General features: G+C 44.9%; 1 protein-coding gene across 2 annotated transcripts in view; it reads right to left on the reverse strand.

Annotated features, from left to right (window-relative positions):
• CHD6 (chromodomain helicase DNA binding protein 6) overlaps window positions 1-815 on the reverse strand; it is a 191,231-nt gene extending 190,416 nt beyond the window's left edge. The window contains exon 1 of one of the 2 annotated variants that reach the window (XM_036902261.2): window positions 707-815. The gene's annotated coding sequence lies outside the window, so the exon portion shown is untranslated. The remainder of the gene's footprint in view (window positions 1-706) is intronic. The other variant, XM_036902264.2, reaches the window with a different exon arrangement.
• Between the last annotated feature and the right edge of the window lie 22,250 nt (window positions 816-23,065).

Here is a 23,065-nt window from a genome sequence, read left to right on the forward strand (position 1 = left end):
TTTCTATTTTTTCAAGCTCCAACATGCAATCTAACAATGCACAAAACTTGGCCACGGGGTTGCTGGACACCTCCAGGGTTCCAATTTGCTAGGCGAGTGCGCGCTAGTGCGTAAGAAGGGGGCGGAGGGGGCGCGCGCTCCGAGGACGCGCGGGGGCCCCCGCCCCCTCCCGGAGCAGCAGCCTGGCACCAGCCCACCCTCCTCCACCCCTGCAAACAGACGCAGGACGCCAATAGAGCAACTTCTCCGCGGGGGCGGCAGCGAAACAGCGGTCACCCCCGCCCGTGCGCAGCGCTGCCCGGCCGGGGGTCGCTCCACGGCCCGCCCCCGGGGGGGGCCCCGCACGCCCCGCCCCCGCACGCCGGGACACGGCGGGGGGCTGCCCGGACCCCTGCCCCTCCGCGCGGCCCGCAGCGGCGCACTCCCAAGGACGGCCGCGACCGAGCGCGGCCTGAGCGCGAGCGGGACGCGACGGAGGCCGGCCCCTCTCAGGCCTCAGGCCGCCGCCTGCCCTCCGCCAGGCCGCCAGACGCCGGCCCCGCTCGGACCCCGGCCCGGCCGGGCCTCGGCGCCACCGCAGCCCCTCATCCCGGCTCCATTCATAGGGGCACCCCAGCCCGGCCGGCGGGGCGGGGCCGGGGGCCCGCGGACAAGGCCGGCCCGCTGAGGCCGGGCAGGAAAATAAAAAGTTAAGAGAAGAACTTACCTAAAATGGCTCCTGCAGCAGCCAAAATACAAACAGCTATTATTTGGTGAAGTTTAGCTCAGACACCCTGCAAGGACACCCTAACCCAGCTCGGGCCCGCCTTCCAAGCCACGCCATTGGGCTTCGCCGGCCCAAAACACAGAGTCATTGGTCACTCAGGCCGCCGCTCAGTAGAAGCCCATTTCAAGCTTGCTTGCAGGGGCGAGTGATGGGCTCTCTCCATTGTGCTCGTATTTGCATGGATGTGATCGCGGCGCTGATTGGCGGGCGCTGGTGCCGCCCCGCCCCTGCCTCGCGCCCCCCGCCTTGTAGACGCCGCTGCGCGCGGCCCCGCCCCCTGGGACACCGCGGCGGGGCCACGGGGGCGGGGCGGGGCCAGGGGTCCTGCGAGCCGAGGGGGCGGGGCGGGGCCCTGCGCGCCGCAGAGCGCAGGCAGGGGGCTGGAACCTGGAGAGCGCACGGGCGGGGCGGCTCCCCAGCCCGCAGGTGGAGGTCTGGCAGGTAGCTGACTAGCCAACTGCAAGACCCCGCTGGCGTCTCCAGCGGCGGGCGCGGGGGAGAAGAAGTGGCTGGGGTCCCGCGACAGAGATTCAGTTTGGGTCAAGGTCCCGCAAACAGAAGCGAGGCGAGGCGAGGGTCTCACAGGTCAAGAAAAGATACCCAGAAGCCAAGCGAAGAGCCACGGAACCTCATCCTCTGTCTCCAGCGTCATCTCCTGCCTCTCCGCCTGGCTTCCTAGCAGTCCTAGCATACGACGGGCTTCTTCCCACGGCCCCCACACACCCCAGGAGTTTTCAGCCCCGGGGACCCTGCAGCGCCTCGGATATATCAACGTAAAAGCAGATGTCGAGCTAGGGTGTGTTTATGTTCAGGCCTATATCCCCCACCATCCTTGTGGCGTCCTCAAGGACAGGGCCCAGCATATGGCAGAGATTCAACTAATCGTTTCATATGCTTTAATTCATTCGTTAGCAGCTAATTTTTGAATGCCCACTAAATGCCAGGCATTGGTCTAAGACGCGATATAGCAGTCAATAGGACAAAGACCTTTCTCTCATGGAATAGACATGCTAAGGGGAAAGAAAGATAATAAATAAATACAAAGGGTGGGGAGTGATAAATGCTATTAAAAAAAATAAATGGAGGCAGGGAGGGCTGGGGAGTTTTATACTTGTCTGGCTGATACTCTATATGGCGTCCCATTATTGATCCCTCCTCCCCAGACAATGTCAGTCACCTGCCCCTCTCACCCCTGCCTGGGTTTTTTCTTGGCACCCACCTTAGAATCTAAATGGTAGAGCTTCATTTTACCTCAATTAAAGAAGGAATGATCTGAGCCCCTATGATTCCAATAGTTTGTTGGGTACTTTCTAAATGAACGTGGTTTGACTTTGTAATGATTTAGTAGAGCCTTACTGCACCCCCAGAGAGAGGATATTTTTAGTTTCTTTGAAACCCCAGTGTTCCTATGGTTTTCAGCCTGTGGCTCTAACTTTTCTGAGGACCACTTCACTTCTTGGCAGACACCAGAGATTTCTTGTTTGAAAATACAGAGATAGCAACCTCCTGCCTCCTGTCTATGTCACCTGTACACATTTCTCTCTTTTGACACAAAGCTGTCCAGGATGTCTCATGGTCCTTACTTCCTTCTTTAAAGAAATAATTATTAAGCACCAACTATGTTCAAGGTGCTGTTCTAGACACAAGAGACATGGTATTAAACAAGGCAGACAACATCCTTGTCCTCAGGGAGGATCTAGTCTTGTTGAGAACACGATGGAGATTCGCACATGGATCCTGTAGCTCTCCAGTCCTGTCAAGCTGTTGGTGAGTGAGAATGCAGAGAGCTGCTTGTGCCCCCTGCCCCACAGGGACAGTGTACTTGCCCTTCTGAACCAGCTGCTGCAGGGGCTGAAGCAAGACTAGGCAACTGGTAGGCACAGCTTCTCCAGTCTGCCAGCAGGTTCAAGGGGTCTGAAACTCTCCAGAGGGGGCTCATGGGGCTCAGATCTGTGCACTTTAGTTTCTGGAAATGGGCTGGAAGCAGAGTTATATCAAAGGCAAACTTGAATCCTACATGGGAGTCAAGTAGCTCTCCCTTTGCAGTCAATTCCCTTGCCCCCAAAAGATTGAAATGGCATAAATGAGGTGGGGGAGGAATGGAACTCTAGATCCAGGGAGCAACATGTTTATACCAAGGCACAGAAGCAAGACACAGCAACGGGAGACAGAGTGGGAGGGAGCAGAGAGGGAGACTTGTCAGTACGTCCTGTTCTTAAACTTGAGAAAAGTTAGTAATACATAAGAAGTCAAACACACAGACGCAAATGTTGTGTTGTCAAACAAGTAATCCTAAATGGAGTGCACAATTGATCCATAAATGAGTGGTACAGGCACAAGAAAGGACAGGTCTAGAAGCTACGCTCAGGAGAAGCAGCAGGCTTGACCTGCAGAGCAGGATTCATGGAATTTGACCCTTGAAACACTTCCACAGCATCTAGGGACCAGGGACCTAGGTAGGCACTGGAGAGGAAACAGACAGCTAAGTGGCTCTTGGCTGTACCCATTCATGGGGATGTCTTAGCCTGCCTTCTTCAGAATGCAGAGCCTGGTTCTATAGAGCAGAAGTGAGAGGCAAAAGGAGTTAAGCAAGGAAGAGGGAAGAGCCACTACCAGGATGGTTATTCATCTGGTCTTGGACTGTGACTGATTGCTCCTACTCAAGGGATTATCCTCCAAGAAGCTACATATAATGAGCCTCAGTATGGCCTATGGGAGGGAGAAGGGAAGGAAATCTACCAACTCATCTCCAGTTGGATAAAGGTACACTTGTTCATGCACAGGTGCCAAGTGGGCTTCTGTGTGGTGTCCCAAAACTCAGTGTCAGGAGGCATGCAGCAGGGCCATGAGGCAAAACATTATCAGGGCCTGGTGCATGAAATCAGATGGAAGCATGCAGAGCCAGATATCACAGCAGTGCTGGAATGAGATGGTTGAAACTGAGGCCCTGAAGGCCTGCTATGGGGGTGCCATCAGTGATGCATGACTTTCTGTACCAGATAGCATGTCAGTGTTTACAAAGGTTCCCAGAAAAGTAATCCTTAGGAACTCTGAAGTGGGGCCACAGAAGGGCTTCTTCCAGCAGTTCTAGAACTTTTTGATAGTAACTCTATAAGGACAGGCTGCAATTTGCCCAGCCATGTTCTTCTCTCTTGCCCTCCTGCCTCTGTTCACTTGTCTGTTTCCCCCATTAGACCTTAAGCTTGTTTATTGTTCTTGTTTATATGCTTGCGGCAGAGAAAAAACTATTTTACCAACCTGTTTCATTTTCCTCCTAGGCTCATACCAAAACTACATTTCTCAGTAATCAGCTAGGCCCGAGACTGAGCTCTGGATAATGGAATCTGGACAATAATGATAGATATATCCCATTTCTAGGTATCCCCTAAAACCTCCTGTGTCCCCCTCCAAACTCTTATCCCTTTTTCACCTGCTGGCCAGCTGCAAAAATATTCAGTGAAGAGCTTAGGGGCCCCAGAAAAATGGCAATAGAATGAGCCTGGCTCCCTGACTGCCTGCAGAGCCCAGATCTCTGTGTTGACCTACATTGGTCTGTGCTGTGAGGGAGAAATAAACCATCATGGTGTCAAGTCACTGAAATGTGAAAGTTGATAAAGCCATGGGCACACTCTGGCTAATACAGTACTTGTCTAACTTCATTTGATTCTGTGTCCTTCCAGGGAAGGGATTGTGTTTATTTGGCTTTGTAACCAAAGTACTAGTGCAATGTCTGACACATAGTAGGAATTTTCAAAGCATGAATGGGTGTGAATGAGCTGATAACTGAGCCTGGTTGTAAAGGATAAGAAATAGAATGCCAGTCATGTGGCATGTAGAAAGTGTTCCTCTCAGGGGACATAACATATGCAGAGGCAAAGAGACCCCAGGGCACATGAATAGTTCTCAGTAGTGCAAATGGATCATGATGTGAGAGGGAAATGGCTAGAGTGAGGCTACCAGAGAAGGCAAGGGCCAGATCCCAAAAGGTCCTACTCATTGTATGAAGGAGTCTGAACTTTATCTTACAGGAATCATTCAAGGATTTTAAACAGGACTGTGACATAAAGTTTATGCATAAGAAAGATCTCTCTAGTAGCCTAGAAGAAGGATGAATTAGAAAGGAAGAGGCAAAAGTGTGGATTTGTTTAACAGGTCACTTTACTTTGCCCCAAAGCATTCATCCCATGAAAGAATAATCCAATAAAAAGAAGCTTGGGGATTAAGTTGGTTTGGGAAGTTATGCATACTCTAGGCTCTCTTGGAGATTCCCATTTCTCACTAGCACATTAAAAACTCTTGAGAGGTCTTGCATTAATGAAATCTGTTAAACTTTACTGTAATAGTTCTCAAAATTATTTTACCATAGGATCCTCTGTTGATTTAATACTTATTAGGACAGGTATTAGCATTAGATTTGTCTCCATCTAACAGGAAAAAAAACAAAGGCATAATAAGATCAAAGTTTATTTTTGTTTTGCATAAAAGAAATCTGGGAAGCAGGCAGCCCAAGAGTGGCATGGCAGCTCTAAGATATCAGGAATCCACACTCCAGTATTTATGCTCCACCATTCTTAGCTTTCATTCCCAAGGTCACTTCATGGTCCACGATGGCTGCTGGAGCACCAGTGCACATATCCTTGGAAGGGGAAAAAGGAGAGGCAAAATGGGAAAAGTGGAGCTGAGTCATGTCCCTAAGCCTTCCTGGAAATACTGCACATCACTTCTGCTTACATCTCATTGGCCAGAACTTGTCCCATGGCCACATGAAGCTGGAAAGAGGCTGGGAAATAGCGGTATTTTATTTTTATTGACTACGTGCCAACCTAAAAATTGAGATTCCTTCACTAAAAGAGTTGAAAGATTCAACTAACAGTCTCTGGCACAATGTCCCACAGAAATCATGTCCCACAGAATGTAAGCTGGGATAAAATTACTAAGTAAGGAGATTGATTTTTTGAAGTTTGAATAGCTTTATTGAAGTCCAACTACATGCCATGCAATTCACCTACTGAATGTGTGCAGTGGTTGATTTTTTAATACATGTATATGTTGTGCCACCATCACACAATTCAGTTTTAGAACATTTCCATTACCCCCAAAAGTTCCCCTTCTTCCCCTTTGCAGTCAATCCCCATGCCCACCTCCAGGCCCAGGCAACCATTGATCTACTTTCTTCTCTCTAGTTTTGCCTTTTCTAGAAATTTCATATATACGGAACAGTGTAATATGTAGTCTTTTGTGTCTGGCTTATTTCATTTATCATGATATCTTTGTTGTTCATTCATGTTGTAGAGTGAGCGCATTATTAATTCATTCTTTTATATCAAGAATGGTATTCCATTGTATGACTATGCCACTTTTGTTTATCCACTCACCAACTGAGGGACTTTTGGATTGCTTCCACTTCGGGGCTATGATGAATAACACTTCTATGATTATTTACATATAATTATTTTGTGTGGACATATGTTTTTATTTCTCTTGGGCAGCTACCTAGGGAGACTGATGTTTAAAATTGAATGCATTCACTGAAAGGACATTTATTGAACACCTATGACTGACAAGCACTGTACTAGGTGCCAGGGATACAGCGGTGAATAAAATTCAGCACAAACTTAGCCCTCATGGAGCTTGCAGTCTATGGAGGGCAGCATTAGTCAAACAATCATGCAAACACATGCAACATTGCGGCAGTGGCACATGGTGCCATGAGACCCTCTGCTGGAAGGATCTGCCTTGGTCAAAGAATTCAGGAAAGCTGCCCATGAGCTGAGATCTGAAGTATGCCAGGACTGAACCAATCCAGTGAATTTTGTTCTTCAAAGTAATATCTCATGAGGTCATACATTTATTTCCAAAAGACTGCCCTTAAAACAGTTCTGAGCCAGTTTACATGTGTGCCGGTTTCGCGCCTATCTGTCCTCAAACAAAGTCTTTGTGTTTTGACCTCTCAGAGTTTTTTGTTTCTGGATTAGACCATGAGCAGTGTAACAAGCCACATGAGAAAATCAACTGCATCCCTTCAGAATTACATCTCACTTATCGCCATAAGTGGAATTACCCTGCTGTATCATGGTCTGTATCCCCCAGAGCAGGTGGAGAGGTGCTCATGGCCGTTCACAGAGAGAGTGGACAACATCAGCTCTGTGCTCCCTTATGGCTCAAAACTCATGTGTCTGTGATTTGTCACTGAGAAGATTTCAAACAGTGACCCATGGCGTGAGGAAGTAATTCCCAAAGAAGAAATAAAAGAAAGTGTGCAGCCAGTGGCAGTGCCCTGACCTGCCAGAAGCATCTTTCAACAGGATGAAAATGGATATGCATAGTTAAGCCCACAGGCTTTGGAGCCCAAACAATCTGGTTCAAACCCTAGATTTACCACAAATAACCTTAGAAAGGTCACTTGATTTACCGTTTCTTGATTCTGATAATAGGGTTGTTATGTGGATTAAATGAGTCAGTCAAACTACTTAGCACATGGTAGCTGCTCAGCAAATAGTTAAATGCTACCTTATTATTGGCCCCCATTTCCCCATGTCCTGTGCATAACTTCCCCTTCTGTTGACTTGGTCTTTTTAAATACATTAATTCTGTTGATTCAAATGAAGTCAATCTCTGTTCATGCCTTTGGTCTGAGGGACTGTCTTTTAGAGTGCATTCTGGTGATATATGGCTTCCATCCCTTATGGAGTAATCTGACTGATTTAACTCTTAAAATGCTGCAGAGATCTCACCTATGTATAGCACTACCACTATTTTGATTTTTTCAATATCTGAGTTCATACATATAAATGACTGTGCTCACTCTCAGTAACTATGGTTTATGGGAAGTCACACTTCAAACATTCTCAGGCAGGATTTAAAAAAAAAACAACCACTGGTCACCCTACCCTGAAACAGTTCCAAAAATCCTTCATTCTCACTCAGCAGGGTACTTTCCTGCAGTGGCACTTAGATAATTTTAGCCATAAAAACTTGCTTAAGCTGGGGCTTTTTACCAAGCCTCAAGTTGCTGTGGAATCCTTTCCCTTATGTACATAATTCTACCATCAGCAGAACTGACCAATTTAGAGAGAATGCCTTATGCAAACTGACAATAAAAGAAGCAACACCGTTTTACACTGTAGGAATAAAACACTAGTTTTTTAAAGTAATCGATTTGTTTCCATGTTTTTCCTGAAGTAAAGCATGGTAGCCATCCTCCAAGATGGCTCTCAATGATCTCCATGGGCTGGGATTCAGACCCTTATACTGTCCCCTCCCATACCGAACAGGGCCAACTTGAAATGGCTTAGTGTGAAAACTGTCTCTGGACATTGACTTTCTAGATGTAGTCACTTCCTCTGTAAAATGAGGATATGTCCTGTATAGGCAATTTCTCAGGAGTGTTGTAAGGGTCAAATGAGACATACCATGTGAAAGAGCTTTGGTATCAACCTAAGAAGGTTTGCTGAGGATTTCAAGTGTAGCATTTTATACACGGAGCAGCAAAGTAGAAGCCCCTTGTGTATAACCTGCACATGCCTCAGTGATGGGCAAAGTGCATATTCATAAAGTAGTGACCTCACATGGTTGAAATGTCAGCGCCTTCAAAAATCTTTTGACTCAGGGCCCTAAAATCTTCCAATTGCTAAGGGCATGACTCTGACAACAGTACAGTGTAAACTCTTCCTGGAATGGTTTTGAAGATGCGTAGACTATTCCCTCAAAGGGCCAGTTTTGCTCTCCGTGATGTACTAGCACTTCTGCCCGCCTAACAAAGGCATGGAATCTGCAGGAGAGGAGCTGAGCTACCAAGACTTGCTCAAACAATTTCATTCCAGTTTAAACTTGTGCCCACCATAGATTCTCTACTTTAAAAGTATACAGGAATCTAGCTGTCGTCTAATCATGGTTCTCAGTGGTCATGTCTTGACATAGCTAATCATGAGGTATATGGTCAGGAATTTGTCACTGATCATACATCAAGTACCATGGTCTAAATTATTTTGGAAAGTAAATAAATGGGGGCAGATATTCTAATCATGTCACTCCTGTGCATTTGTATTCTGAGCAACAGAGCAGGGGGTGGCATTTTAGTTGAGTGCTGGGACTGTCACACAGTCCACAGTCTACCTTATCTATGTCTTAGCCTGTGGTGAGAGACCATTACCAGTTCTGACAACCATAAATTACAGTGGTGTTAGGGAGTGAGTCGTGATTTTACAGCCATGGCCACTACTAAAGCTTTTGCTTCAGTAGTATATGCTTTCTCACCTTATGAATAGTATCTGTGGGGGGAAAGTCTGGGCGAAAACAAAACTTGTTTTTAAAAATAAAGTTAGTCATATCTGTTAAGTTTTTCCAAATACAATGGCAACTTTTGATATTTTTAAATGGCTTTTCAAAATTATTTTTTGGCCATCACACCACAAATATTTTCAGTGCTATTTGTCTTCTTTCCCTGGAGAAAAAAATCAATCTAGATTGTGAGGACTATGTGTTTCGCCCAAATCTTCTCATCAAGGGCAGGAGTGTAGCGGAACAGACATTGAGACACAGGCCTCAATCCAGAGCCTCCCCCTAACTCGCACACACACACACATGAACATACTGTAGGGTTGCTTATTCTCCTCATTCTTTCTGGGCATAACCAGGAGGAGGGCAGATCAGGGCCAACAGAGTCAACGCAGGCAGGATTCCATAAACTAAGTAAGATTCCAGGAAGACCCACTGGCATTCAGCCAGTACAAATTACCACGGGCAAAACTGAGAGAGGCTTAGGAGCTAGGAGCTAGGACCAGAAAAAGACGTGATTGAGAAAAGCAAATGACAAAGATTTAGGTAAGATGACCTATTTTGGTAATTAGTTCTAAATTGTGATGTTGCATAAGTGTGTGTGTGGTTAATGGAAATAAAGAAATTAGGATGGAAGGTTGATATGACAGATGAATGGGTGAAGACCAAGTGAATGGTTAGTTGGATGAATGGGTAAATAAATGGACAATTGGATGGACGGTTGGATGGGTGGAGAGAGAGATACATACACACATACACACATGGATACATACATAGATAGATAATTGAATGAGTAACCAAATAGATGAACGCAAAGATGGCTTAATGAATGAATGGATGGATGAATTATATATAAATGGATAGATGGTGTGGTAAACAGAATAATGGTCCCTAAAGATGTTTCTGTCTTAATCCCTGAGATTTGTGAATATGTTAGATTATATGGCAAAGGGGAATTAAGGTTGTTAATTAGTTGACCTTGAGATAGGGAGATTATCCTGGATTATCTGGATGGGTCCAATGTAATCACAAGTATCCTTATAGGAGGAAGGCAGAAGGGACAAAATCAGAGAGAGATCTGATGATATGCTGATGCTTTTAAAGTTGGAGGCAAGTGACTGGAGACCAGAAACAGAGGTGGGTCCTAGAAGCTGGAAAAGGCAAGGAAACTGATTCTCCTTTAGGGCCTCCAGAAGGACTACAGGGTTACCAACATTTTAATTTTAATTCCATAAGACCCATTTTGAACCTCTGAACTCTAGAACCACAGATCTTCCTCGATTTACAATGGGGTTATATCCCAACAAACCCATAATAAATTGAAAATATTGTAAGTTGAAAATGCATTTAATATACCTACCCTACCAAACATCATAGCTTATTAGGCTAGCCTCCCTTACACATGCTCAGAACACTTACATTAGCCTACAGTTGGGCAAAATCATCTAACACAAAGCCAATTTTCTGATAAAGTGTTGAGTATCTCATGTAATTTATTGAATCCTGTACTGAAAGTGAAAAACAGAAAGGTTGTCTGGGTGCAGAATGGTCACAAGTGTATTGGTTGTTTACCCTTGTGATTGTGTGGTCGACTGGGAGCTGAGGCTCACTGCCACTGCACAGCATCACAAGAGATGCATACTATCTACTGCTAGCCCAGAAAAAAGATCAAAATTCAAATTTCAACTGAATGCATATGGCTTTTGCACCATCGTAAAGCCAAGAAAATCAAAGTTGAACCACTGTAAGTTGAGGACTACCTGTACAAGATAATAACTGCATTATTTTAAGTTACTAGGTTTGTGGTAATTGGTCATAGCAACAATAAAAATGGATAAATACATCAATGGGTAAATAAATACATGGAAAATGGATGAATAATTGGATGATTAAATGGATGGATACACAGATAGATGGATTAATGGATGGATGGAAGGATGGGTGAGTGGATACATGAGTAAGTGGTTGGTTGGTTGGAAGGAAGATAAAAGAGAACTTGTTTCTCCATTCATAACACTTTTAACACTAAATATGTATGTTTTTCCCTCATATTAAAGAATTCTGATACTAACTACTTGGAGTCAGTGCAGATACCACAGGTTAAGGGCTCATTCCCCCAAGGCTGTCCCCCCACCCCACCTTGGATGCCAATCACAGGTAGTGGGTTCCCAAGTTACCCACACTTCTGTCCAACTTGGCTACAAAGCGGAGCTTCCCACAGCTCTCTCCTTATGTTTGATAATTGCTATAGTGGCTTACAGACATCAAGGAGATGCTTTACTTACCAGTTTACCAGTTTATTATGAAGAATATTACAAAAGATACAAAATAAAAGCTATGTGAAAAGATATGTAGGCAAGGTCTGGAAGGGTTCCAAGCACAGAAGCTTCTGTAACTGTGGAGTATAGGGAAAGATTCACCAACCTGGAACCTCTCTGAACCCCCCAGTTTAGGGATTTTTAGGGAAGTTTCATCATGTAGGCATGATTAATTATTAACTCAATCTCCAGTCCCTCTCTTCTCCCCAGAAGATGGGGGGAGGTGGGGCTGAAAGTTCCAAGCTTTTCATTATGGCTTGATTTGTCTGGTGCCCAGCCCCCATCATGAAGCTATTTGGGAACCATCCAAGAGTCGCCTCATTAGAACAAAAGAGACGCCTATCACCCAGGAAATTCCAAGGGATTTAGGAGCTCTGGGTCAGGAACCAAGGGTAGAGATCAAACATATATCTCTTATCATGTCACAGAGGGAAAATGAATAAATGGATACATGAATGGATAAATGACTAGATGGATGTGCATAAATGACTGGATGGATAGGTTGTGGTTGGATAAATTAGTATATAAAGAGATGGAGAGAAAGAATGTGGGTAGATGTATAAATACATGGATGATGGGTGGTTGTTGGGTAGGGGGTTAGAGAGATATGTGGATTGATAAGTGGTATTATGAATGATGAAATAGGTGTAAGAATGGGTAATGAATGAATAGCTAACTGAATAGGTACTTGGCTGGAGATCTGATTGGATAGCTAGCTACTTACATGTATGCATGCATACATATACAAAAAGTACCTTATGCTTAAAGACATATATGCATGCATACATATACAAAAAGTACCTTATGCTTAAAGACAGAAGCACTATCTTTGACCTGAAATGTGGACTTGCTGGCCATTAGGGAAGTTTCCAGTCAGGAAAGGAGACATCCAGATAGACTGTAAAATGTGTCCAATACCCTGATTCTGCTCTAAACCTCCATCCTCTAGAATGAACCATTTAAAACTGGGGACCATTGCATTTCATCATTTCTTTTTCTGGAATGTAATATTCTTCCTTTGAGTAATTGACTTCTACTTGTTCCCTGAATCACTGCACACGCATTACTCAGAGAAGCCGAGCTTCCTATGCTTGTGCAGTGCTGTGTACCTTTCCTTTGGAGTGCTTGTTAAAATTCAACTTGACATTTATTTGTATGATCATGTGATTAGTATTTGTCTCCACTAGATTAGAGCTCCAAAGGACAGGGTTTAAAGTATTGTGGCATTCCATTTTGTCCCCATTGTTTAAGTCGTGTCCGGCACATAGAAAGTATGCTTTTTTGAAAAGCACTTCTTTGACTGGATTGAAACCTTCCTGTGGCATTCCCACTCAAATCATTAGGAAAGATCTTGATGGCTTGCTGTGGCATTACTGATACCATGGTAAGTCTGGCTTTACCCATGGAAGAGTTTGACAAGGAGAATGCTCCTCCAAAAGGGAGGAGACACCCACTGAGTTAAAGTCTCTCACTGCCATGCAGAGGTCCCCTTTCTCCAAGCCAGCCCAACCATCTCCTTGCCTTAACTCAGATTCTCCTCACTCAGCTGTCCCAGGACCAGCAGCCTCTGACTTGAGGCCTTTAGCCACCTCCCACCCTGGCCTCCATCGGTGCCAGCTCTAGCCACCTGCCCCAGGCAGGCATATGTAGAGGCCACACCACTTACTAAAAGCTAGCAAACCTTGTCTGTCACTCTGATCATTCTTTTCTCTCATCTCCAGTTAGTTTCACTTTGATCTCTTTAGTTCTCTGCTAGGCTTCAGTTGAGATTGGGGGAATCTATTCTTCCTTTCGGTACCCAGTGCCCTGGAAGGTCTGAGAGAACCGCGCTCCAATCCCAGCTCTGCATTAACTAGCTGTGTGCCCTTGAACAAGTTACTTAACCTTTCTGAGCCAGTTTCCTAATCCACGAAATGGATGCACTAAATGTATGTCTCACTGTGGCTGTGGAGATTAAACAAGATGATATAAATGAAACATCTAGTGCAGTGACTGGCAACAGTAAGTGAGAATCAATTATTAATTTCCCTTCTTTCTTCCCAGGTTTCTGTCTCTTGTTTCTTCCTGAGGCATAATGCAATCTCTCTTCCTATTTTCCACTTTTCTGTCTACAGAACATTTTATAGCCCTCATAAAAATAGCACTACATAAAACAAATTTTATATTCTCCAAATAACTTAATTCAATCATAGGCTGGTCAATTTAGTTATTTGAGCATTACTAAACCATCTGAAACGGGTAAAGGTCTAAATTCACATTCAGAAAATAAAGAGCTAAATCAATACTGTGGAAAATGTTAAGGGAAAGACATTTGCCATGAGGCCTGAGACCTGCTATGGAATGTGTCAGCCTATGGCTGCTGCTTCTGGCTGGAAGACAATGCACAAGAAGCCCTTTATCTTTTAAATTCAATGCAGCAGCCATGAAGCTAGTGGAAGAATGGAGGCCCATAGTCTTGGGAAGAGGGATGTGTATTGCCCACAGGGTGCTCGTGTGCATGATGTAGGGCTGGACATTTGAGAATTTAGAAAGAAATGAAGAAATCAGTGGGAAAATATTAGCAATTTACTTTTGGTACAGTTAGTGGAAGAAGTAGGTAACAGAGAAGAACTCTAAGCTCAAGGGAGATTTCAAGACACGATGGTAATTAACTATATAGTCACAAGCACAGAGGAAAGCAGACAGTTGAGGATTCACATACTGGCAGCCCCACTTTCTGACTCTGTAAGTTTGGCCAAGTTACTCCATCTCTCTGGACCCCTTTTTAGTCATCTTTAAACCAGAAACGAATATTGTTTATGTCATTTAAGTGTTGTGGTTATTAAATAGTCGATTAAATATGCCAAGAACAGTACCAGGTATTTTTAAAAGTGCATAGTTAGGAGGTAGTTGTAATTATAAATTATTATTAGTTGTAGGGTTCCTGGCATATTCACTTCACCACTTACTATTGAGAAAGGTAGTTGCATAGCCATGGAAATGTTAGGGATTATCTCCAAGAAAAGGTGGCAAGCCTGACATTTCTCAAAAAGGTCTGGATGAGTTAACACAAGCCAGAGTGTGATTCTCAGGTGTGTAGCTCAGGAACATGATTTTGTCTGCACTGAGAACAGAGTCACCTCTAGGGCAGACTCACACTAACCAAACTCACTACATCAATGTATTAACCAGAGCAGAGTCAATTAATTTTCAGTGAGAATTACAACTTTTGAGAGGATTAGGGTACTCAGGTCTGTGTGGTCAGTTCATTTTCTCCCTGGGCTCACACCTATATGGGAAGGCAGGTCCTCAAAGGAAGACTATGTAATAAGAAACTTAAGAGTTGGAGCAGTGGGACTTAGAAGATCTAAATGTAAAGCAGTTCAGTTGAGGGTCTCCAAGCCAGCAGTCTCATATTAGGGATAGCCTTTCCCATGCCATGTATTGTGAAACGTTATCCTCTTTGCTGAGCTAAAAAGAAGGCATTCATTGATGATTTTGACCACTTAAAAAATGTTAAGCTTCTATGCTACCAAAAATACCATAAACAAGTCAAAAGACAAATGACGCACTAGAAAAATATTTGTAACACTTATGGCAACCAAAAGGTTAAAATCTAATATATAAAGAACTCTTATGAACCAATAAGAAAAAGGGAAACACTCCCTCTGAAAAACTGGCAGAAGGTATGAATAGGTAGTTCACAGAAATAGAATATAAGTGGTTATAAATTGTGAAAGGAAGCACACTGTGCTTATGAGTAAATTGCTTTATAAATTTTGTCAAGCTAAGTGGAAATGATATTTTATTGTTATAATTCACTTTTGTTAATGAAGCATGTATATACAGCTGTGTAGTTCTATATATTGGTATTACATTTGTATACAATTAATAGCTATTAAAATGTTTTCCTTTATTAATTGCTTCTTCTGTATTTTGCCTTCTTCTATTGTAGTATTCTTTGTCTTATTGATTTAAAAGAGCTCTTTATATATTCAGATATTAACCCTTTATGCATACTGAATTAAGTTGATGTCCCCCTTCCCTGAGCTTCAGGGTCATAGGGGAGAGACAGAAAAGAATTCTCTTTAACTAAACATCCACTGTGGGCCAGATTCTTTCACATAAATGATCTCATTTACCTTCACAACAATCCTAGGAAACAGGAGCTATAATCCCTATTCCACAGCTGAGAACTCAGTGGCTCAGAAAGACTTGGTAACTTGCTCAAGGACACATAGCTAATAAGGACTATTTGAACTCTGAACCTAAAGCTGGGCTTTTTCCTCAGTCATGTAAGTGTCTTCCCAGAAGGCTCCCAGTCCATCTGACCATCACCTCATCTCTACCTTGTTTCAACATGTGGGGACCCAGCTGCAGGGTTAGCCCCAACTCATTCATGAACCAACACCTGGACAGAAGTCATGAGTAGGCTAACATTAGTCATATATCTTTGTTCTATCACCGTGTGTGTTTGGGGTTCAGTTCTGGCCACCTGAGTGCCCACTGAGTTGCAATTCCTTTTCCTTCTTGCCTTATTCCTGTGAAGCCAGGCCAAGTCAGACTCCTATACTTAAAAGAAGGAAAGAACCTCTACTAAACATGAGCAAGCTATCACTCATCTCCTCTCCTTAAGAGGTAGATTTGTAATTTGATTGGGTCAGATGCTAGAGCTGTGGGGTGAGAATTCATATTTGCTAGTAGGTAGGATCACCAAAATCATAACCAGGAGGACAGCCCTTTCTTCTCCCTCCTGTCAACATCCCCAACATTTGCTGCCATATTCTCATATGGACCAGTGTAATGGTCCTATCCAATCACAGGTAATGCCCCACAGGCTTCGCTGTGACATCCCTCTGTACCAGTACACAGGCTTCTCTTTTCTGCCTAGTATTTGCTTGTACATCCCTCAAGTACCAGTTCACCTGTACTGTGAAGGACCTCCAGACCCTCCCCTCCACTGTGAAGGACCCCCAGATCCTCTGTCCACTGTGAAGGACCTCTAGACCCACTTTCCAAAAAGGCAGTTTAGGTCCTCATTCTCTGCACTCCACAGTCCCTGTGCTGACCTGTGCCAGAAACGTGACTGAGTTTTACTAGAGTTTATTGGTCTGGGTTCCCCACCAAACTCAAACAGGGACTCCCTCCAGTGCAAGAACCTTTTCAGACATTTCTGCTGTTCCAGCACACAGCAGGGGGATGAATGGGTGATGGTGCTGCAGAGCCTGAGTTCTCTCCTCGCCGCCAAGCCTGCACCACACTCACAGGGCTGCCTTGTACTTTAGATCTCACTCTGGATTTGTTCCTTTGAGTAATGTGCTTGCTTCTCCAACTTTCTATGAAGACTGGTTTCTGTCTTAATATTGCTATGCAGGTCTGAGGTGCCTCTTGCTTTGTATCACCTGCTAGCTGGCCTCCCACTACTAATTCTGGCTGCCTGGTTGGAGAGCCTCAGAGCCTGGGCTCTAGTGAGAACCTGCAGCCTATTAAATTCTTCCTGAGCTGGCAGAGTTCCCCAGCCTGGGCGATATTCCTGGGGTAAGTTCAGGATCAGGCCCTACCCCTCTGGCCCTCGCCATGATCTTATGGGCATAAGGCCAGGTCTCCTCGTGACCATAAAACTCAAACTTTGGTTCCAACTTGACCCCCTCCCATTCTTCCCCCTGCTAAACCACTTCAAGCCTGTCAGAAGGCAAATCAGCTGAGTCACTCCTGGGCCGGGCGTCCTGCAGCATCACGAGTAAAAGCATCAGAGCAAGAAGAAACAAGCTCATTCCACAGAGAGACACTTAGAGCAGCTAGGCAGCCTAAAGCCCCAGGCAGGCCAAGCAAAGGACCACCTAGATTACAGCTGTGTCCTCTCCACTGCCACCCTTGGAGAAAAGTGCTCTCAGGCCCAAGCCTGAAGACCCAATCACATTCAAGCAGTCTCCCACACAGGGGAAGGACCATGGGACCCCACCAGCCTGTCTCCAGGACCCTTATTTTTGCACACCTAGTCAGGATGAGCTGCTAGATCAGGGGGACTGTGTGTCCCTGCTCTAGGGGAAGAATGTTTGAATTGGTCTTCAGATACTCACTGACTTCCACTCTGGGTCAGCCCCAAATATCACTAAGTCATCATTCCTGCTCTGGAGGGTTCATGGTCCAGAGGATGAAGATGTTAAAGCATTCCAAATTGGGCTCTCTTAGAGAAAAGAAAATACAAGGAGAGACAGAGAAGTCCAAACAAAGCCCCCTTGTGTGGCGTGTGGTTGAAGGGAGAACTCATTGGCCAGAGGGCTGGGGGAGCAGATTTCATTTTAAGCATTACATATTGAGAAGTTCCGGTGGCTGTGGCACAGAGATAAAGCTGGGGAGGTAGGATACAAAGGAGGACTGCATTCTGAAGACCAGATCGCCAGAGCAGAACAGCAGAACTTCCACCAAGTTCAGGAACACAGGCGAGGGGACAGACCCGAGAGTGACGACGACATGCTCAGGTTTGTACAAGCTGAGTCTGAAATGTTGGATTAGAGTGGAAGCCATTTAGCTCTCTGTGTTTGCTACATTGTTAGCCTTTCTGAGCAAAGTGGCCATAGACTCTTGGCATTGTGCAGGACTCTGTCTGAGTAGTGACCTACAGATCTAATCACACCATCTTTTGGGAAGTTGGGTCTGAGAGAGAAACTGAAACAGCAGAGTGGCCGGCAAGTTGAGAGAAACGTAGAGAAAAGGCAGTTGGCAGAAGCAGGGAGGCAGCAAAGTCACCAGGCAGAAGAGGCCACAGGGCACACAGAAGGAGCATGGCAAGAAGCTGGATCCTGAGAGGGTAAAAGTGGGAGAAGTAAGATAAATCCATACACTCACCAGAGGGAGAAGCCAAGAGGTAGACAGTATAGAGAGAAAGGATTTAATCATGAGCATGGTGAAGTGACAGAGGTGGCGAGCAATGGTGCCCATTTCTCAGGGTACCACGGGATGCCTGGAAAGACAACAAACATTTTCTGTTCTTCCACAGCTGCTGGACTCCAGCGAGAGGTGCAGATCCTCTCTCCCTGGCTCTGCCTCCAAGCCGGACGCATGCCAGTGTGGTTGGGCCAAGAGCCAGGATACTAACTGGGCCACAGGGCCAAGGGTGAATCTCCCTCCTTTATGATTAGTTCTTTTTGGAAATTCCCCCTCTCCTCCTTCCATGTGGCTGAGAAGGCAAACGGTCCGAGTCTGTTTACACATAGGACCTGTGTTTCCAGCCCCTCCAGGAAAGCCTGGGGTGGGTGGATTAAGTCACGATCTGCCGTGAAATTTAGGACCTCTTTATTTGCTATGTATGTTTGTCCTAGGGCTTTGCCATTTTGCACCAGTGGAGTGGGGAGTAAGGGTGGGCCTCATGGTGGGGACAGGATAAAAATGATATTTAAACATTCAGGGTTTCCGACAATTGAGACTGTATCCAGTGATCTGAAAGAGAAAGAGATTTATTGGAAGAATATCAAAAAACTCATAGAACTGATAGGAAGGCTTTCCGAAAATTGGCCTCAGAAAAGCCAGCTAAGATCCAACCACAGGGACACTTAACTTAGGTCATTTCATTTCTGCCAATCTGGCTGCCACTGGACAAACCCCTCCAACGTTCTAGGCTCTCATTTCCTCCAAATAGTATGGATGTTTGGATGCTGAGCCAGAAATGGTAAATGTCCTCTTCTGTCTCACTCCACCCCAGGTCAAAGAAATCCTCCACATTTTTCAGTCCAGCACAATGACAGGCCAGACCCTCAGATAAAGAAAGTGTGTATTTGTCTGGCCTTGTTTTCTGGGCATGTATTTCTCTCAAAGACTTGAGGAGAAGGAAGGGACAGTAGTGGTTGGGACAGGATAGGTTTCAGGTCTTGGAGAAGAATCCTGGGCTTCTCCAAATTCTATTTTCCTCAACATGGCTTAACTTATTTCAGTTGGCAGTCCCAGTCAAGAGAACTTGAAGCTGAGACCTGAAGGGTGAGTAGGTAGGTGTTAACTAGGCAAAGAGATGGGAGGGAAGGATGTTCCAGGCTATGCAAAGGCCTGGTATATTTGAGGAACTGAAGTTGATTCCACATGGCTGGGAAGACAGACAAAAAGGGATTGTGGAGTGAGATGAGCTTGAGAGAAGAGCATATCAGAGAGTTGGCATTTTATACTGAGGGCAGTGGGATGCCATTGATATATTTTAAGTTGGGGACCGATTGTGCTTTAGGAAAGACAATGGACTTCTGTAAGAATGTAGTCCTGTGTGGACAAGGACTTTGTTTTGCTTACCACTGTATAACCAGAACCTAACACACAGATGCTCAGTCAACAACTGTGATAGGAATGACTGACCACACTGTGGAAAACCATCATTAGGGGGTGACTATGTAGTCCAAATGTTACATAACAGGTGGCCTGAACTGCAGTGGTGGGGATGGAGAGGCATGACCAGATTCATGGGATGCTTAGGATACTACATTAGATGCTGGTAAGGGTGTAATGATGCTTAATGATGCTAGTAGGGGGAGTGAAGTACAGGGATGACGTCCTGGTTCTTTACCTGGACACACGAATGGCTGGCAGTACCCTCACCTGAGATATGAAAGACTGGATGAATAGGTCTGAGGTATAGATTAACAAATTCATGCATTGACACATTGTTTTGGTTGTCTATGGAAGATTCAGGTGGAGTACTCCTCTGGGAAGTTCATTATAAGAGAGGCCCCTGGGCAAGCACATCTACACCCAGATAGACTACAAGAGGAGATTTAGCAACCCCTCTAGAAAGTGGGGCTAGGTGCTGTGTCAGCTAGGACGCTGGATCCCAGAATCCTAAGACCCTGGGAAGATGATTCATAAATCTGTAGAGTGAAAGGATATAGTAATCCCTCAATAAGGGCAGTTTGACTGGCAGTTGCAGTGCCCGGTGTCCCCATACCTCCAGGCCCTGGAGAAGCCAGAGAGGAGGGCAGTTTCCATCTGGGAGCTTAGTAACACAAACCACTCAACCTCTGGAAAGCAGGTTTTTCCTTTACCATTTATGTAACAAACTCCAAGGATTTTCTCTGTGCCCTGTCCTGATGTTTTCCCTTCCCTCTCCCATTCCCAGGCTCACCATGTCCTTATGACTGCAGAGAAACAGCCTGCACTGCTTTTAGGGAGACTGAGCCTAAACACTGCGCCAGAACCTCCTTCTCAGAATTATGTAAGCCCATCCAGAATGCTGGAGCCTCGCTTTAGTGCAGCACAGACTGATACAATTTGAGTGCTCAGATCACATACTTGTACTGCTTTTATAGTTAAAATTGTAAAACTAAATTAAAAGAAATCGCCTAACAAAATGTTCATACACATTCTAACAACTCCTTGTATAAGAGAAAGAATCCTGTTGTGTCATGGTGCTGTTGTCACCGTCATTGGGCCACTCCCATTTCTCCTGGCTCTGATGTGAGGCCAGCCTGTCTTAGACTCACTGGCAGCCAGGAAATAAGCTTGGGAAGGCAGGTGGGGGTGGGGGAAAGGGGTTGAGTGCTTTGTGTTACTAAGCGCCCAGATGGAAGCTGCCCTCTTCTCTGGCTTCTCCAGGGCCTGGAGGTATGGGCCACGGGGCGCTCCATCTGCCCCTCAAACTGCCCTTGTTGGCGGGGGTTACTGTATTCTTTCTCTACAGATTTATGAGTCAGAGAAAGTGTCCCCAACATGAACAGCAAAGAAAGCAACAGGCTTATGGACCGTGCCAAGAACTTGGTTGAGATACAGAGCTTTTTCTAGAAAAGAAGACTTCACTATTTTCTTTTGTGTGATATCTGTACTCAATAAGGAATCAAAATAGTGCATACATTTTGAACATTGATATACACTTAATAAGTGCTATTTAAATGCTAAATTCACTTAGTCCAAAAAATTAAATAATACTCAAACAAATGTAATTTAAATAATGAAGCATGTGCTGTCCAAGGTCTGTTTGCTGTCAGATTCATTCCTGGCCCCTCCCCTGCTTTGCTTTAGGTCACAGTGGGGCTGACCCCAACACTCCCTTCTCAGATTCCTCTATCATCTGGGTTACCCCTGGGTAGAGCATGGGGGGTACCGGCAGAAGATTAGAGAACAGGAGGAGAGGAGAATCCAGGTACTTCTCCCTGTCTCTGCCACGGGCAGCATCTTCTGTGTCTTCTCTGTGACTCCAGCTCTCATCAGACATGCCTGCCATGGTCGCAGCTTCCCCCAGAGGCTCTAAACCCTGGGTGCCAGTCTCACCAGCTGCTTCTTTTGTCCCTCCAGCCTAGAAGGGGGAGTGGCTTCCACCACCAACTAAGGATGAAGTCCTGGGTTGCTTTGCTGTCCTTTTAGGCTTACCAGTTCCTCCATCACTTGTGGAACCATATTCTCTGCATTAAATTCCCTCTCTTTTAAATACTTAGAATACCTCTGTTTGCCTGGTTGAGCCCTGCTCAATGTAGCATTAATGGAGAAGGATCACGGATGGAACATTTTTGTTTTTTAAACTGGGGATGGCCACTTTCTGAAAGAAGGTAACAAAGAATTGGAAGCTGAAGTTTGCCTGGGAGTTGTGGGCATGTCGGGTGGGGAGGGGTGCAGAGTGCCTAAGCTTGAGCCTTCCTGGCCCTGAAATGAACAGGTTCAGGGAAAGGACATTCAAGGGGGTGATGGAGACAGGGCCATCCCTGTGCAATCAGGTAAGGTTCTGTGGTTGCAAGCAATAGATACAGACTTGGGCTAAGTTAAGTATCAAAGGGATTTACTGGAACACTACAGAAAAATTCAGAGAATTGTAAAGACAGCAGAACAGTCAGCTTTTGGAACACTGGGAACAAAGGCAACTCCAGGCAAATCTAGGGAGAAGAAATTAGGAGTGTCTTTAGGAGGCTTTCTTAGAGTAACTATACTACATAGTAATCACTTCTTTTTCACTTTTTAAAAGATCAATGCTTTAATATAATCATTCAAATATTATGTTATAATTTATATGAAACTTTATAAAAGTCCTAAAACTACTTAATCTAAAGTAGATACCATGAATCTAACATAGACAAATTAGTATCTATACATCATATTATACATTGCCCAAATGTTTTCTACCTTATTGTTAAGCCAAGGGGCTTCTTTTTTTTATTAATGTATTATTGGTAAACAATCTTATGTTGGTTTCAAATATACAACACAGTGGTTGAACAGTCCTCACCTCCTATAGTGCAGTTACTATCAACATAGTAAGATGTTACAGATGTTATAGTCAATGGTTATTGACTATATTCTCTATGCTCTACTACTATCCCCATGACCAACTTATATTGTGATTGCAAATTATTGTGCCCCTTTATCCCCTTCCCCTCCCCCAACCCACCCTCAACCCTCCCCCTCCCCCCAACCCACCTCCAACCCTCCCCCTTGGTAACCACTTCTCAATGTTACATAGTAATCACTTTTGTCCTTGAATCATTCTGTTCAAGATGCAAAATCCAGGAAGGTAGGCAAAGGGCTCAATCGGCTCAGCACCAGTTAAGGGCTCATCATTGCCCCCAAAAAGCAGGACCCCAAATGCAATGCAGGTGGAGAAGTCCCCACCCCCTACACAGAGAGAGCAGGAAGAGAGCTGTATTATTTGCACCCTAGGCCTCAGTGAAAGAAGGAGTAGTATGTGAAAAGGTGGCCACAATAGGAAGCAGGAGAATCTCCCTCTCCAGACAACAAATTAACCAAGAACCAAAATGGAGGCTGA

Source organism: Manis pentadactyla, chromosome 5, assembly GCF_030020395.1.
Source record: "Manis pentadactyla isolate mManPen7 chromosome 5, mManPen7.hap1, whole genome shotgun sequence".
Lineage (NCBI taxonomy): Eukaryota > Metazoa > Chordata > Mammalia > Pholidota > Manidae > Manis > Manis pentadactyla.